This window comes from Apis cerana, linkage group LG1 (genome assembly GCF_029169275.1).
Source record: "Apis cerana isolate GH-2021 linkage group LG1, AcerK_1.0, whole genome shotgun sequence".
Classification (NCBI taxonomy): Eukaryota; Metazoa; Arthropoda; class Insecta; order Hymenoptera; family Apidae; genus Apis; species Apis cerana.
In genome coordinates, this window is record NC_083852.1 from 17,501,410 (window position 1) to 17,518,271 (window position 16,862).

The 16,862-nt window shown below is 38.5% G+C and overlaps 1 protein-coding gene across 5 annotated transcripts in view; it reads right to left on the reverse strand.

Moving 5' to 3' along the window:
* Positions 1-8,010: 8,010 nt before the first annotated feature.
* Positions 8,011-16,862, reverse strand: part of LOC107993447 (uncharacterized) — a 248,620-nt gene continuing 239,768 nt past the window's right edge. For all 5 annotated transcript variants that reach the window (XM_062087253.1, XM_062087256.1, XM_062087254.1 and 2 more), the window contains one exon: positions 8,011-15,953. The gene's annotated coding sequence lies outside the window, so the exon portion shown is untranslated. The remainder of the gene's footprint in view (positions 15,954-16,862) is intronic.

Below are 16,862 nucleotides of genomic sequence, written 5' to 3' on the forward strand. Positions count from 1 at the left end.
CTCGGTTTATGATGACCGGAACCAGTCTTGCTCCCGTTTTCTTACGACGTTACATATCGCACCGATAGCGACCGGAAATGGGCTCGTCCTTTTTTTTTTTTGCTCCATCTGCTGATACGTGTACGCAAGCTTTTCCCCTAGATAAGATTTCAAGGATGGAACGGTGCATCGAGGTACTTCATTCGCGCTCCATGCACGCTCTTTTGTTCCACCCTGGGCTTGGTGGTGCTCCAGATCGATTGGATTTCTACATATAAAAGGAATCGTGGACGGAAGTTGATGTTTCAATAAGGCTTCAACGCAATGTGATTTCCTCTCACGCCTACCATTTGCGTTCCATTTTTAAAAACCCGTGGCCGTCCCTCGTCGGAGAAACGACTCAGTTTCTGCAAATATAGAACGAACCATTATTTTTGGATGGCGCTAATTCTGGAACGAAACCAGCAAACCGGTTCGATGGAAATAAATTATTGGATAAGAACTGGACACGCGCATCCGCCACAAATTTTTTATTTTCAATTTTTGTCTGGTCAGTCAGTTATTATAAATCTCTTTCATCCAACTTCCGCCGAAGATCGTCTCGTCGTCGTGGAACGAAGGATTTGTACAAGATATCTTAATTATTTCAATCCTTTCAATTCGTATTCGCAATTAATGAGGCAACTTTCGTTTCGAGATTTCGGGCTTTTCTTTTTTCGCCTCTCGGCGAATTGCTTCGAATATATTGCCGGCATACATTCCCCCGCGCGGGAGCATGACAGAATGGACGTACTTTGCAAATCTGTTTCCACCCTTTCGAATCGGATTTTCAATCGTAAAGGGAGACGCCTGTTACACGGTTTTCACGTATCGATCGAATTTGAAAACACGTGAAAACACGTATGTACGTATATACGAGCGCATAGAGCTTGATAGGGAAGAATATATTTTATCAATTGCAACTATTTTACAGCCAATGAATACATTCAAGACCATAATTTTATTGTTCGAGGTCGATAGCATCTCAAGGGAATTGGCCTTTTCGAGTTAGTTGCGCGATAAATTTTTTCCAAGACGGATCTCATTTTTCATTTCATTTATAGAATAAAATCTTATCCGATATGATATATCTCGATTCTTCGTAAAACACGTCAAATATGAGTATGATTAAGAAAATTTGAAAAAAAATTTCAAATTAAAAATATCTCACTCTTCGGTATCGATGCGATAGAGATAAAAAAGGTGATTAACTTATTTCCCGGATAATACCGGATTAAAGGATTCGCGGACACGGGTAGATCAATCGATGGATGCTCGATTCGAAATCGTCTATTCTATTTTATCCTTTTTTTTTTTTTTCGAAAGCAACCGATCTCCGTCTCTGTCGGTGATCGCTCACTCGGCGAATTAACACCTCACGGCCAATTACGCGATGGATACAGGACGACAATGGCGACATAGTTGGAACCGTTTCACGGGAATGAGTTTCACGTAGCAGTCACGTTCGTCGCTTTTCGATTTTCCTACTTTTTTTTTCGCCGTTTGAATTTCCTACTCGATCACGCTACCTTCGCTATGCTTTGCTATTTCATCCATCCTCCCTTTTGTCCCTTGTCTTCTTTTTTTCCCCCATCCTCCCTCCCTTCTCCCTGCTCCGGATGAAATTTCGAACGCGATCACGACTGTGAAACGTCAGAGCGGTGCATCGAGCGGGACGCGAAATGAAAATTTCCCTTTGATATATCGTTTCTGTTGCGTTCAATCATATTCGCGTAATGAGGATATCTTTCTCTCCTTCTCTTCACCCGAGGATCATTTCCCGATCATGCATATTATTTCCAGCTCGAGTAACAAGCCATGAAAAAGATTAATAACGTCTCAAGGCCTTTTCAAAAACATGACGAATTCCTTTCTTTCCGCGTTTTCCAAATAAAAATATATGTTCTAAAAAAAACGATGATAAAAGTCTTCTTGCATTATCCATTAATATAAATCCATTAATATAAATAAACGTTTCGTACGAAAGAAATAATTCGTTCTTTCCAAATGTTGAAACGGATAGATCGAGAGGGAAGATGTAGAACGAAGGTGTAATATCGCAACGATCGCGGTAATTGTTCAACGTGTTATTAATATTAATGCGGGCGTGGATTTTCACGGATTTGAAATGTAGAACGACGTTCGTGGGTCGACGAGCCGTTTACTTATATATAGATATATAACCGGAATATATTAATTTTCGGTGGACGCGGTGAATAAATTTTGCAACTGACCGTGCCACGAAACTTTGTCACAGGAACCGAAGTTTCGAGCCTGCTTAACGCTTTTTGCCATCCTCGCGCCTTTCCACCCCCCGAAATCCCCTCGTCAACCCGAATTCCACCACTTCAACGTATCCGGTTTTCAAGCGCTCTTCCACACGGCCAGTCCATGATCGTTAACGGGCATCGCCGTTTTACACTCGACCTTGGTCATTGATTCTTTTTTTCTCTCTCTCTCTCGATCGGTAATTCGCGGGGCTGTCGATGAAATCGAAGGGATGATTAATGACGGGACGGGGAAACGGTGAGGTAGAAGAAATTGCAAGGAGCAAACGGTCAATTTGTAGCGGAAAGAATTTATAAATAACTAGGAATGTCTGGTGCATAGTGTGTGGGTAAAAGTTTAATCTGTTGGAAATGGGGAAATAAATTTGTCGATTTAAGGAGGAAGATTCGAGGAAAGGATCCATGACGTTTTGTTAAAAAAAAAAAAACTGTAAATCTATCGAAATAAGAAACAATTAAAGAGAGGATGAAATATTTTTCTCCGAAAAAAGAAACGAAGATAGGAAAATCCTCGAGGGTCGTTTCTTAAGATAAGGATCCTTCGCTTGATTATTCACCCTCTGACAGAAATCACAATCCTCGTTACCCTCTTTTCCTTGCTTTTCCTTAAATTCATCCTGAATTTTATCCTGGATGAACTTTCAACGAATCAGCGAGAGAGGCATTTGAGGGTGCATTGCTCGTTGAAAGAGGGAATAAAATCTTGGTCCGGTGACCGTGGTTTTAAACCAAGAAATTCATGGATCCCACGGGATTGTGCAACCGTTCAGGGCACTGAATGACCCAGGCACGTTCCTATGCTCCACGATTACCTGTAAAACGTGCCTGTTACTTCGGATCAACGCTGGATTATCTTCCGTTTGTACTTATTTAAATTCCGAAAATGTCAGCATCGAGATCGTACCTTGATTCTTCCTTTCTCTATCCCTTCTTCCTTCCTTTTTTTCTACGCCAACTGCAATTTTTTCCATTAAAATCCCCACCGCCATCAAGAAAACGAACGGTCGGAGAAGAAGAGAAATGCTGGAAGAAATCAGGTAATATCGATTCATTTTCCCCCTCTTCGTATATATTTTCCAATTCTTCTTAAATCTATCGAAATAAGAAACAATTAAAGAAACGAAGATGGGGAAATCCTCGAGGTTGATTTCAGATGGCCAAGGACGAAGGATGATTTTCTTCATAGACGAGGAAAAGTTTAGGGAGGGAAGAATTATAATTTGATCGAATTGCTCCATTGTTTTTTCTTTTTTTTATTGCGCAGAATCAATTTCCGTTCGAGAAATGCGGAAGATATTTGTGAATTGTTCGTTATAAGAGGATATTTACAGAAATATTAATCAAACATTGTTTTGGTTAAATAATGTTTGGTTTAAAAGCGCGCGAATATAAAGAGCTGGTGGATAGAATAACAATGGAAAGTGTAAATTTTATGCATACTATGCGGTACTAAAGATGGTGGGTATGTTTTATTATTATCGTATCGTTCGTTAAATTTCATGGTTTGGATGTGTTTTATCGTTATTGAGCCGTTCGTTAAATTTCGAAAGGATCGAGTGGAAGATGTACGAGTTTTGCCACAGAGAAAACCAAATATTTTACGAAGTTCCGTGTTGAGCGAATTTGTGAATATGAAACGAGTTGATGGAGGCTGGACGCTTAGATCGAATTTAATTCGAAATATTAAACGTAGATAAATCTGTAATAATTTAATAATAAAAAAAAATAATAAATTTTATAAATTTTCGCGTAAATCTTTTTATTTCCATCCCGCATTTTTAGTTTTATCCGAAAAGAGATTTTTATGTATCCTGGCTATTTTTACTTGATTTCATTTCGATTTAAATTGTTTTTATGTTTTTTATTAGGCGATCGAGAAATTAATTGCAGTTTTCGATTATTCGAAATCTTTATCGTAATTTAATTTTAAATAAATTGAAACGATTCAGCCGAAATAAAAATCGTTATACAGTTTTATACAGTTTTCGTAACGATATAAAACTTGTTTTACTCGTCGTACATTTTTTTTTTTCGGCAGAAAGTTAATTACAAAACTTTTCGTGGCATGGATTCGATAGTTGCATTTTCACAAGATACGTGATTGATATTTCGAACGGTTTCTATATCTGCAGCCTCCACTCGAATAAAAAAAATTGTACGAATTTAGTTTCCACGTATTGATATCCGTACAGACTCAAACAAATAAATAACAATTGTCGAAGAAACAAAGGCGAAGCCGCTAAATCGTAATATATCTTCTAACTCCAATTTATTTTCAAACAAACCGCTCATTTTTCAATGAAAAATGAATCTCTTTAAAATATCAGAGCCACACACGCTTAAAGCTTTTTCCTTTTCCCCCCCTCTTTTTATTTCCTGGTATATTTCATTTTCATAACATTCTCTCTCTCTCTCTCTTTCTCTCTCTCTCTCTCTCTCTCTCTCTCTCTCTTTCTCTCGCATTGAAACGAAATATAATTACACGGAAACTCGAATCGTTTTCTATCGTTTAATTCCATCGAACGATATCAGTATAAAAGGGATCACGTATCATTGATTTTCGAGTTCTCGAATTCGAAAAAACTCCTACTGACGACAATGGCGACAAAGTCGTCGCTTTCGTAAATTACGAATCGGTTTTTTGGTTATTTATTGTCGATGCACGACGCGCAAAAATGAAGGAAAATATCGTATCGACGATGTCGCGATTTAACAAGAACGTGGAAACGATCGATCGCCGCTGGACAAATCAGTTCTCAACGGGCAAACGCTCGAATCAGGCGTTGCCTATCGGTGAAAAAAGGAACGTTCCACGCGGGTATAAATCCTTCAACGAGCGCAGAACACATCGATCGGCAGTTTATCTTCTCGTTGAACGACTGGACGGGATCAGCGAAAGGATCCTCATACACTTTTGTATTTGAAAATTTAGTTCGCTCGTCGATCCAATGTCTTGAAATTCTTATTATTTTTCTCTACACAACAAACCTCTATCTCTCTCCGGTGAACGTAATATCTATTTCTTTTTTCTTCTCGATCGAAGCATTTCTAAAACTCATTTTTAATTCAATTCGTATTTTAAACATAACGGAATTTTAAAATTGAACGGAATAAATTATAAAATTAATAAATTATAAATTATACAATTTATCGTTGCTTCCTTTTCGGTAATTTCAGAGTTCAGAGTAATACATGTAATTAAATACATGTAATAATTTCACATGCAAAATTAAATTAATTTTTGCTCCTGTAATTCTATCGTTTGAAATAAATTTCTTTTCTGTCATTCTCTCCGATGTTGCGACGATCCAACGACGATTCTCCGTTTTCTTTTATTCATTTCTCTTTCTCTTTCTCTCTTTATATATATACCACGTAGTCGCGTATGAGCGACAAATTTTTCTGCAACGTAACGCGATGCGACACTCGTCGAAGGGAATGAAGCGAAAGGAAAAGGGAAAGGAACGAAAAAGGAAAAGGAAAAAAAAAATAATAAAAAGGGTGAGTTTCCAACGCGGCAGATTTTATTCCGCCCACCGCTCTTTTTTTTTTTTTTACCCCTTTGTTTCTTTATATTTCCGGAGTAGCCCGTCCCGGAATTTAAATGAAGTCGATATAATGCCATTACGCGTTCCAACCGACCGCTTGGCCCCCCTTTTATTTTTATTCACACACCTCGCGAGCGCGTTGCTCGTTTTTTGGCCGAATTTTATCCCCGTTACGTGTATATATATATATATATATATATATATTTTATTGACCAAGGTGGTCCGCAGTTTCCATCCCGAAATAACCAACCGTCGGAGCGATAATTTCCATTAACAGTCCATTAATCCGGTGAAACTGAATTCCACCTGGAACAGTTTTACAGAGGGAGTCGAGTGTGCTCCTACTAGAACCGGTGGCAAGCATGTTCCACTTGCCCTCGATTTTAATTGGCGGCCGCTTAAAACCATCACTTGACCAATTATGCGAATATTATTGTTGTCGTAATTGCGTTATTGGAAATAATGAAAAATGATATATGGAAAGGAATATTAACAATTACGACACGCAAGGAAGAAGGTAAAATGTTGACCGACGAGTTTATACTCGTTGGGAGGGGAAGGAGGAGAGGAAGGGGGGCACCAAATAAAGATTTAATCGCGCGGTAAATTGAAAGTCCCGTTGGAAAAGTGTCGAGCTTGCCGCGATTAATCTCGCCGAATCGCTAATACACGTGTCCGAGTTAAACGATTAATTCGATGTTAAATAGCGTGTTTTCCATCGCAATCGCCGGCCATTCATCACTCTCCTTTATACCTTCTGAATCGTTCCAGCGCGTTACAGTTGGATTATCACGATTATCCTGATCGTGAATACCGATCGCTCCTATTTTTTCCCCTCCCCTCCACCGAGTCTCCTCGATCTTTCACGATTATCACGATTATATCGATAAACAACGAGGATAATCAGATTATCAGTTTTCTTTTTTCTTTTTTTCCTTTCTTCCTTTTTTTCGTCTGGTAAACTCGGTGCATGTTGAATTTTCCTCCAGTTATATTTAACCAGTTTATTCGCGGAGGATTATATCCCATCTCGAATGGATCGTTACCTTAATTATTACGCGGGCAATAAAGATTCTCTGTTTAACTAATGGCACGTTAAACGAGACTTTGCATCCAAGCCTATTGAGCGTTGTACGTGGATTATCGTGAATTTCAATAAGCGGTAATTAATAGAATTTTACGAGAGAGAACGAAGAACAAATCGTCTGAGAGATGGGCGAGGAAGGAGAGAGAGAGAGAGGGTTGAATAAGGAGGAGGAAGAAGGAACAATACTCACCTGTTTGGAATCTCATCCTCTACTCGATTCATTAATTACTTAGCCGAGGAATATTTATCATTTGCAACGTAGTCCATTTTGAGCGTAGTTTGCACACAGTTGTTGAATGTGCACGAGTTGAATCTACGCGAGCTTGTTCGTGCCGTGGAATGCGCTGTTGTGATCGTCCGCTGTCTATATTAATCAAATATGTACATTGAAATAAAGGTAAGCATAATTTCGAAGTGGAATACTGTGAATACCGCCCTAATGCGTCCTGAAATCAACCGTAGAAATTTTTTTACGTATACGGTTTCTTTGTGGAGACTCAATACAAATATTTCTCTCGTGAAAAATGAACAGCTTCATTCAATTTTAATTAATACCGTTTCTCCTGAATTAATATCATCGTTGAATTATTATTCATTAAAATATACCAAGAAATTTCTTATAAAATTTATAATAAAAATATTTTTATTATATCATTTCCTTACTTACCTCAGCTTTCTCGACAAAGATGCTCAAATTACTCTAAAAAATAAGCGAGCCACGATGATCAGAAATAAAAAAATTCTGGCTCCTAATCGTTTCGAAATCAAATCGAAGAGAAGATCGGGCAAAAATTGAGAGAAATGAGAACGAAGTGGTTCTTTCGTCAGCTAGAAGAGTCGACGAGAAACGACTCCTCGTCGTTCCACGTTGAACGAAACAATTTTCGGTCAGAAGCAGTTTTTTCTGTCCCTTACTCTCTCTCTCTCTCTCTCTCTCTCTCTCTCTCTCTCTCTCTCTCTCCAAACCACGTAATTGTACTCGCGGTAATGATATCAAGCCGGCGCGAAATTATTTTTGCCCCGATCCACTTGAAACAGCCGTGTCCCGAGGGAGAATGGTTGGTCAGAATGGTGCTTTCAATTCGTTTATTTAATAACTCACAATTGCTTTACATATACAGCTTCGCGAGCGGACGCGTCCAGCCATCCACCGTAATTTATTTCCGCTCATTCGTCTCGTTTTCTCGCCTTTCTTCCACCCCTCATCTTCTTCGCCTCCGCCATTTTTTTTCCACTCCTCCGGACAATACGCACGCTAGGCCTGCTGAACGCGTTGAATTTACGTTTTCGTCGAGTTTCTTTTTTTTTTTTTCTTTTTTAATGTTCTTTTACAGCGGTGATAAGTGATTTTTTTCTTTTTTTTTTTTTTTTTTTAAGGAATTTTTAAGGTATTTTTCAAGGTAATTTATCGTAGTACAATTTTTATATATAAACAGCTATACAACTTATCTCGCTAGTTCATAGTGGTAATTTTCTCTCTCTCTCTCTCGTTCTCTCGGTCTCTCTCGCTCTCTCTCTCTCTCTCATTCTCGCTCATTCTTTTTCACATTCTTACTCTCGTGTATCGGAGGGTGGGAGCACAATGAGATTCCGTTTTATTTGTTCCGCGCTGGACGACGATCCATCTTTGATTCGTTTATCGAGCAAGAAATCCGATATTATCGTTTCTCTTCGTCGTTATTTATATCAGAGTTTTAAAAGTTTATAAAAATTAAGGATGACTTGGGAAACGATACCTTTGCCCAATTTTTACGATTTAATTAGATATACGTAAGTTCTTCCGTAGTAATTCTGTATGTATCACGGATATTTTATTAAAAGAAATTTAAATTTATCGAACAAAAATTAAAGTATATTTTTCTTTCTGTCCTTTTGAAAAAAATGATAAAAGAAACCATCATTTTTATTATAAATTCTTCAATCCGTAAATAATGGTATAAGATGTAACGTCGAAAATAAATTGAAGATGAAATTAATCCGTATCTTCGTGTTAAATCGTTTTAATTTTAATTTTCCAAGAAAAATATCGAATTCATTTTTTGATCCATTTTTTAATTCCATCTTTTTCTACGAAATGAAATACACGACGCGGCTAATGCAGATACAAAGATGAGAACAACAATAGCAGTGGGTGGTTGTTAATGAAACATCTGAACGCATCATCACTGTTACAACAAATATATTCGCATAAATTAGAACGCGGCTATATCGTGCTTGTTACGTTCTTCGGAACATCGGTTTAATTTAGCGAACGATATCATTTTCATTCCCATTGTTAGCACGCTTGGCTCTCTGCGTATAATGGCTGTCTTCACGATACAAGTTTTAAGCGCAACCCGGCATGAATATCCTCGCGATACACCATCCTTCGACGTGAAAATATCGTTGAACCGGTGGAGTAAATCTCGTCGGTTGCGAATTAAGCTAAATTAAATTTACGAACTTCCCTTCTTCGTACGGTGTTCGACATCGTCAGAGAATCTCGAGTTTAGGGAATGAATCCAATACCGGTTACGGAGCAGATAGTGAACGTGTATTTTATTTCTGTAACGTTATAACGACATATATTTACTTTTTATAATTGATAAACTTAAACCGGATCGATTAAATAGAGATTCAATTTTAACCAAAATATTTGAGATAAGTTTTTAAATCGAATTTTTTAGTTTCGATATACCAGCGAGATCGTTATATAAATAATATTCTTTCACGAGTAAAGATATTTCTTATGAAATTTACTTTAAAACCTGATTAAAACTTTATCGAAATTTAAAAAAATTTTAAACCGTTACAACTCCTAAGATATTAATTTCCGATCATTGAACGAGGGATCATTAGAAACGCGGGACCTTCCTCTTTAAAACGCTTTTTTATTTATCTCGATACGACTTCCGATTCTCGAGATATGATCGTGTAAAGAAAACATAAATATTGATTATTTACCTTAAACCGTATTAAACCCTATTAAAATTTACTAAAACTTTAAACCGTTATAACTCCGAAGATAATGACTTCCGGTCAACGGATCTGCGATCATTAGAAACGCGGAACCTTCCTCTTTAAAACGGCTTTTCATTTATCTCGATACGACTTCCGGTTGCCGAGATATCGTCGTGTAAAGAAAAAGGTAATTTTTAATCGTTTACTACCTCCGTCTTTATCGCCTATTCGGATCTCTCGCTCGCACCTTCTCTCACCGACCTATCCCAAGCTCCAGACAAGAGTCAGACGCGATTCCTGGAAAAGCGTAGTACGCATTTCCAAGAAAAAATGTAGGTCAGTGGGTTACGGCTCCATTCATAATCTCTGTACCGTGTTAAGCGCTACGGAAACTTCGAATCGTTATAACTCGGCAACCGTTCGAGATATCGGAATAAATCAAAAAGCGACTTCAATGGCACGGTTCCCTCTATGTTTCAGTGACGAAATTTTTAATTTTTTTCACGCGAAAGATCAAAGTTTCTCTTCCATCTGAAACGTATCCTCCCTCGTTCCTTTCAAAATCGAACCTGTCTTTCTCGAAACGCAAAAGTGAATCGAGAAACGCTTCGAACGAAGGTATTTGTCCTTTCCTTTCCTCAAGAGTCTTAAAAATTTCCAATCACCCTTAGTTAAACTTGTGGATCGACTCGACGCGAATAGGGCCGAGAAATTGGTGGTCCGATAGTGGACCAAATTCTCGCCGTAAGGGGAGTGTATTCGAGGAATGCAGCCTGGCAGCCGGAAGATCAGCACGCTACCCTGGGAAGAATGTGCAATTGCATCTGACCAAAAGGTGCTCCCAGATCGGGTGCATTCGCCGTATTATTGCGAATACCAAGTTCGCATTCGCTTCCAAAAGTTCTTGCGGTTATTCGAATCGATCCGATATTAAGGCGAATTGTATTTTTGTTTCTCCGACCGATTAAATATTTATTGCGAACGAGAATCAATACATCCTTCTCCAACTTTTGTCGAAAAATATGACGAATTATTATGTTTCACGTACAATACGCAATTTTTCTATATATTCAGAAATAAAGGAAGTGTTAGAAATATGATACGCGTTTAATCACGTCTGATCCGTCTGTGACGATAAATGACGAAAAGGTGATATCTTTTTCGGACCGACTATGCAAGATATCGTGTATTTTTCACGAATTTTAGCTTGCGCCAGAGATCACCTGCTATCGTGACACGCCGTTGACAGCACAATTTTACAAAATCCTGACACACGCAGTGTACCGTTGTGTTTCCTCACCTACTTGATGGACGCGTGATTTCGCTGTGTCGCGATTCACTGTTCCAGATTAGTAAGTATTACCATCAAAATGAAATTCCTCCTTGCTTCGATAGAATCAATTCGTTAACAAAATTTATCCTCCGAATCTTTTAATTTCACAAATCCAATTTTATAATTTTCTCATATTCATTATATTCGTTGTATCTTCTCTCCCATATAAATTTTCCACAATTATCGTTTGAATACAAAAATCGATAAACATACGTATAAAATTCAACGTAACAATTTATCTTTTCCACGTATCCCTTGGAAAATTCGTTTTATTATAATTCAATTTCCCCGGACGTTATCATAATGTTTCAAACTACGCACGCGATGTTTGTATATTTAAGTATTCCATTTAACGAAGAATCATGTATACATATACACGAAAAGTTAATCGAATCGGCAAAAATACATTTCAAAATCTGTCCATTGTTCGTTGGACGCCAACTCGGAATATAAAATACACGTTCGTTTAAAGAATTAATCCAAAATTTTGTACACCAATATTAGCAAGCGTTGTACGACAACCGTCGATACAACGTGATTCCGACGAAGGCGGGGCGCGTTATATGAATCCCGAATTATTACAATACTCATCGTCCAAAGCTTGCAACGAAATTCTGTCCACCACCTCCGTGACACAGTTCCTCCACAGTTCTCGGCCGATGTCGGGCAGCGCGTAACATTTCCTGTCGCATCGTGTTGCCGCATTGCAAACATAATCTCATTACGAGCGTGACAAGCCCCGAAACTCGGTTCGACCACCGCTCCCTCCTCCCCTCTTCTCTTAACGCCGCCCTATTTAACCGCGTCCGTGTATCCTGCGCGTGATCCAACAACTTTTTCCACGCGATCAAATCGTTCGGGACATCGCTCCACGCAATCCGATCCCCCTCTCGTTTTGTTAATAACACAACGATCAGGTGTAACAACGGAGGTTGTTAATCGTGTTCACGTTTCGCCAAATATCGTACCATCTTCCGATCGAGAATCGCATGTAGATTTTTCAAACTGTTCGCCTCGCGTCGTATATGGAACGATATGGAATATATACACACAATTGTTGGTCGCAAGCACTTTTACTCGAATAACGCGCGCGAGATGGATGATCCTCGTGCGTGAAAAATGCCGTACGAATTCACCATGCGAGCCGAATAAACGTCACCTCCAAAATCGAGCAAGATTTAATCGCGCGTGTTCGGAGGATCTACGGCTCGAACAGAAATCTCGTTATCCCGAACGATGTGTTTCCCTTTTTTCTGCTCTCTCTCTCTCTCTGTTTCTCTTCACGATGGATCATCGGCGAGAATTTTGTAATGGGATTAAATTTTGTCAAAAGTATTTTACGAAAAGGAACAAAGTGTGCGGGTATTCTTTACGAGCTATTAATAAAAAAGGATAGATACGGCGGTTTATCGATATTATTACGACAAATTCATCGAGTTGACGATTATTCGTTTTGCATCTTTCATTTCAGGGAAATAATAATAAGATATCGAAGGAAAGGAGTAATACCGATCGTGTCCAACAACTTTCGACGATTTAAAATCAGTGCTCCCTACCCCCTTTTCCAGATTCTTATGAAATATTCATAAGATAAAGTAATTCGTTCGTTTCGACAATATTTCCTTTTCACGCTGGAATCGATCTCTCTTCTCTTCTTCTTCTTCTTTTTTTTTTCTTCGTATTTCTGGCATCTCCTCGAAAACCAGAAACCACGCTCGATCGCAGTGTTCGTTTCTATCTACCGCCTCGTCGATATATTTAATAAGATAACAAGAAGGAACGCCATATTTACATATAAAAATATAATCTTATCGCGATCGATCGGGCCTATTTATAATATGTATAGATCGTGCACGTGTTTAATATGTATAGATAAAATTCTCCCTTCGTCTAGTGTCGGCCAGTTTCGTCCCGATACGTTTTTCGACACGATTCGTCAAGAGGACCGGAAGATCGCGTATCCCGGTCACGTAATTTCGTCCTCTGCTTTTTCCTCTTTGCTCAAAGTGTGAAAAAGAAGAATGGTCAGCAATAGATGCAGGATAAATCGTTTGTTGCGGTATCGCCGAAGATCATGATTGTTGCGATCGATCGAACAACGAATCGAGAATTTTCGTTTTCTTACGCAAGAACTTTTGTTCTCGAAAGGATGAAGAAAACTGGTTCCTTCTACTCTTTTGTCGTGAATATCGGCTTTTCTTTGTTAATTTACGTTTCCGTTCTTCCTGGAAACTGTAACAAAATTAATTTATCGAGAACTGTAGAAAAATATTGGATCGATTGCATTTTGTTACATTGTCGATGCGAACGAAACGAAGTATCGAAGAGCACAGTTATATAAGAAAATAGCAAGTGAAATGTCTATTCCAACTATTCCCTTTTCTCACGATGTACGATAAATTGCACGCGATCTACTTTCATATTCCACGAATGGAACAACATTAAAAATTCTCGATATTTTCCTTCCAACGATTGCATTATTCTCGGCGCGATATCGCGGCAACAATTCTTCATGTTAAATTCTCGAAGGTTAAACGGAGGAATATTGTTTCACGGAAAATTACGAGGATCGTGATATCTAAAGCACATTGCATTACATTGATCACGTATCGAATACGTCGACACCGTTTGAACAACGATATTCATTCAATCACGAGCTCGATAATACATTTGTCGACTCGAACCAGTTCCCTTCTTCTTCCCCATCGTTCGATATTCGATATAACCATGATTTTCGTGGATGCCTCTATAAAGATGTACATGTACACAAATAAAACGACGTTACGTGAAATTGATGGCGATAGAGTACATTCGTTTTGTCGCAGCGAAGCCTTTTACTTTTCCAATATTCTTCCCCATCCGTTCCTCGTCCCTCCAATTATATTTCCTCCTTGAATAACAAATCCTTCCTTCCCGCAAATATTTCTTCTAGTTTCAAAAAGATTCACATTTTTAAACAGCGATATAAAAATTATTCCTCCATCTTTTCCACGCGATTTTCGTTCAAAAAATCCCCATCCCGTGCGAGACCTTCTCCCTTCTTGTCAAATTTTCTCCGATGCTACCACGTTCAAACGGGAAGGGGCGAACGACGCGTCATTTCAAGCATCACAGCTAGAGAATTTCGTTGTACACAATTATCCCTCAGATCCACCCCCGAGGCGCGTCTGCAACCTCTCTCTTTTCTCTGACGCATTATGTATGTGCAGCACGCCACGCTGCAAGTGGTGTACACGAAAATAATTTATCCAGATACTTCGAATACTTTCAAGGGGGAAATCGAGAGAATTTTCGAATATGGGAAAGAGAACACGAGGGGAGGGGGAAAAATGAGGGTGGAAATGAGAGTGAAAAGAAGAGAGGAGTAATAAAAGGCAAGGGAAAGTAGAGGATGGAATTATTATTATTATTTTTTTTTGTTGTGAAAATTTGCTTGTACACACGGTAATAAAACACGAAGATTTATTTTTAAAATGAAATTTACCTCGTAATGCAGCCACCAAGTCCAAGCTGTGAAACGATTATTTTTCACGCTAGACAGGGTCTAGTTCGAAAAGAATCTCGACGGCTAATTAATTATACCTATGGTCCTCCGACTATCCCAACTATTTTCGCCGTCGAAAAGTCGGTGACGTTTTCGTGGTATCTGGGTTAAACCGAGGCTGCTGATGCATATGGATCACGAGAGGTTAGATTCGATTAGTGTGCACCCTTTTAGATAATACCAAGAGTTTCCTTCCTCCCTTATACGTCTTTGATAATTATAATCGTTGCATTATATATTTTCATCGAGCGCAAATTATTTATCAAGGAATCTCTCGTCTTTATTTGAACAATATACCAATTCCTTTTTTGTTTATTGCGCACCATTTTATTTTCGTATTCGAAAGCTTTCATTAATCACCGATGTCAAAAGTAAATAATATTGGAAATGCGTTTCCGTATTCTTCGTCCAATTGATCCAATTTATTAATGCGTATCGGAGAAAATTTCACGAAAAAAAATTTATCAAATTTACGCAAATGGTATTACCATTGGAGGAAATATAATTAAAATAACCGAACGATTCAATGAGATAATAACCTCCATCCTCGATCAACATTCCCAACCCTTCGTCGCCTTCCTCTATCCTCCCGTAACGAGCAATAAATCTCTGCTAAACCCTATCGATTTCAAAGTATCAACATTCCAAACAGTATCAACTCCTCTCCATCACCCTTGTACATCCTTTCAATATTCCCCCTCATGTTTCTCATCACCTTGGCACCAGGAGTAATTTTGAAGACCTTCCATCGAAAGCATTGTCCGTCCGGAAACACCGTCCAGTTAAATTTATATACAATAAATGGCCCACTTTGTAACGGCGATCCGTCTCCGGCTTCCTTCTTCTCTTTTTTCTTTTTTTTTCCGCGCGATTTTTCACGGTAACTCGCGTTAATTAATTCGAGACGATCACCGAGTTCTCACTCGAGGATGAGCTACTTTTGATCAAATTCGATCGATCGAAAAGGGGATCCTAAATTATTAAAGGTAAAAACGATTTTTTTTCTCTTTCTTCTATATTTTTTTTTCATTCTCGGCTGGAGAATGGGAATCGATCCAAGTCGATCGAATCCTCGTTGCCGACGACGATGATTTCAATCGAATATCAGTCACCGAACTGTCCGTGAACGGATGGCTCGCGCACCGCGATATTCAAATCGACTTGCCGGTGGAATTCTCGGCGCTGTTGCGATGGCCTGCAACAAAAGGCAACACTTTGTATTAGTGGAAGTAATAATTAGCGAAAAGACGAATTGAAATTGTTCGTACGGTCGTAATATTAATTATAAAAAGCTAATTAAGAGTTGTAGAAATTGAATCTCATCGATTAGCTTACTACTTTCCTATCCAAAGAAAAGTCGTACCAAGGAATTTTTTTACGCAATATTCTTTTAATTTGCAATATTCCCAGAATCAGCGAATACAATCCAACCCCCATCGATTGTAACACCATCAGTTTAAACCAGAGATGGTGTACCATAATTACTCTGCCGAAATACATTTCAGGATAATTCCCAATTATCCAACGTAAGCTCCGGCAGGAATACAGGCAAACACCTATCCGGCAAACACTGTCAAACCGGTAGTCTCGCTTCAACAATTGAGGATACGCAATAAAACGACGAAACAACGCATTAACGTTGACAATAAAAAAATAAAAAAAGAAGAAGAAAGAAAGATTCGTAGATTTGTTTTATCGGCCCCGATCCCTTCCATTTTCCATTTCACGATTATTTGTAGGTGTAGAGCGTGACCATGCTCGAACTTCTCTGCTCGTTGAAAAAACACGATTCACCGCCCCTTACTTTTTCTTCCCCCCTATCCTCCAAACTTTCCCCAACTTTATCGATTTAACGAAAAAGAAGGGGGTGGAGGGGATAAAAAAAATAAGAAACGAAAAGGAAACAAGAAAAAATTGTGATGGGTGATAAGTTGAAAATTATGCACGATTCGTCAGCTCTTCTTTTCTTCGTTTTCATCGTTATCTTTCGAACTTTCTTAAACTTTCAACAAGGAAAAAGAAAGGAAGAGAGAAGGAAAAAGATCGGTATAATTTCGAAGAAGATCACTTTGTCGTCTCGTTATTTCTCTTCGTCGCTACAATT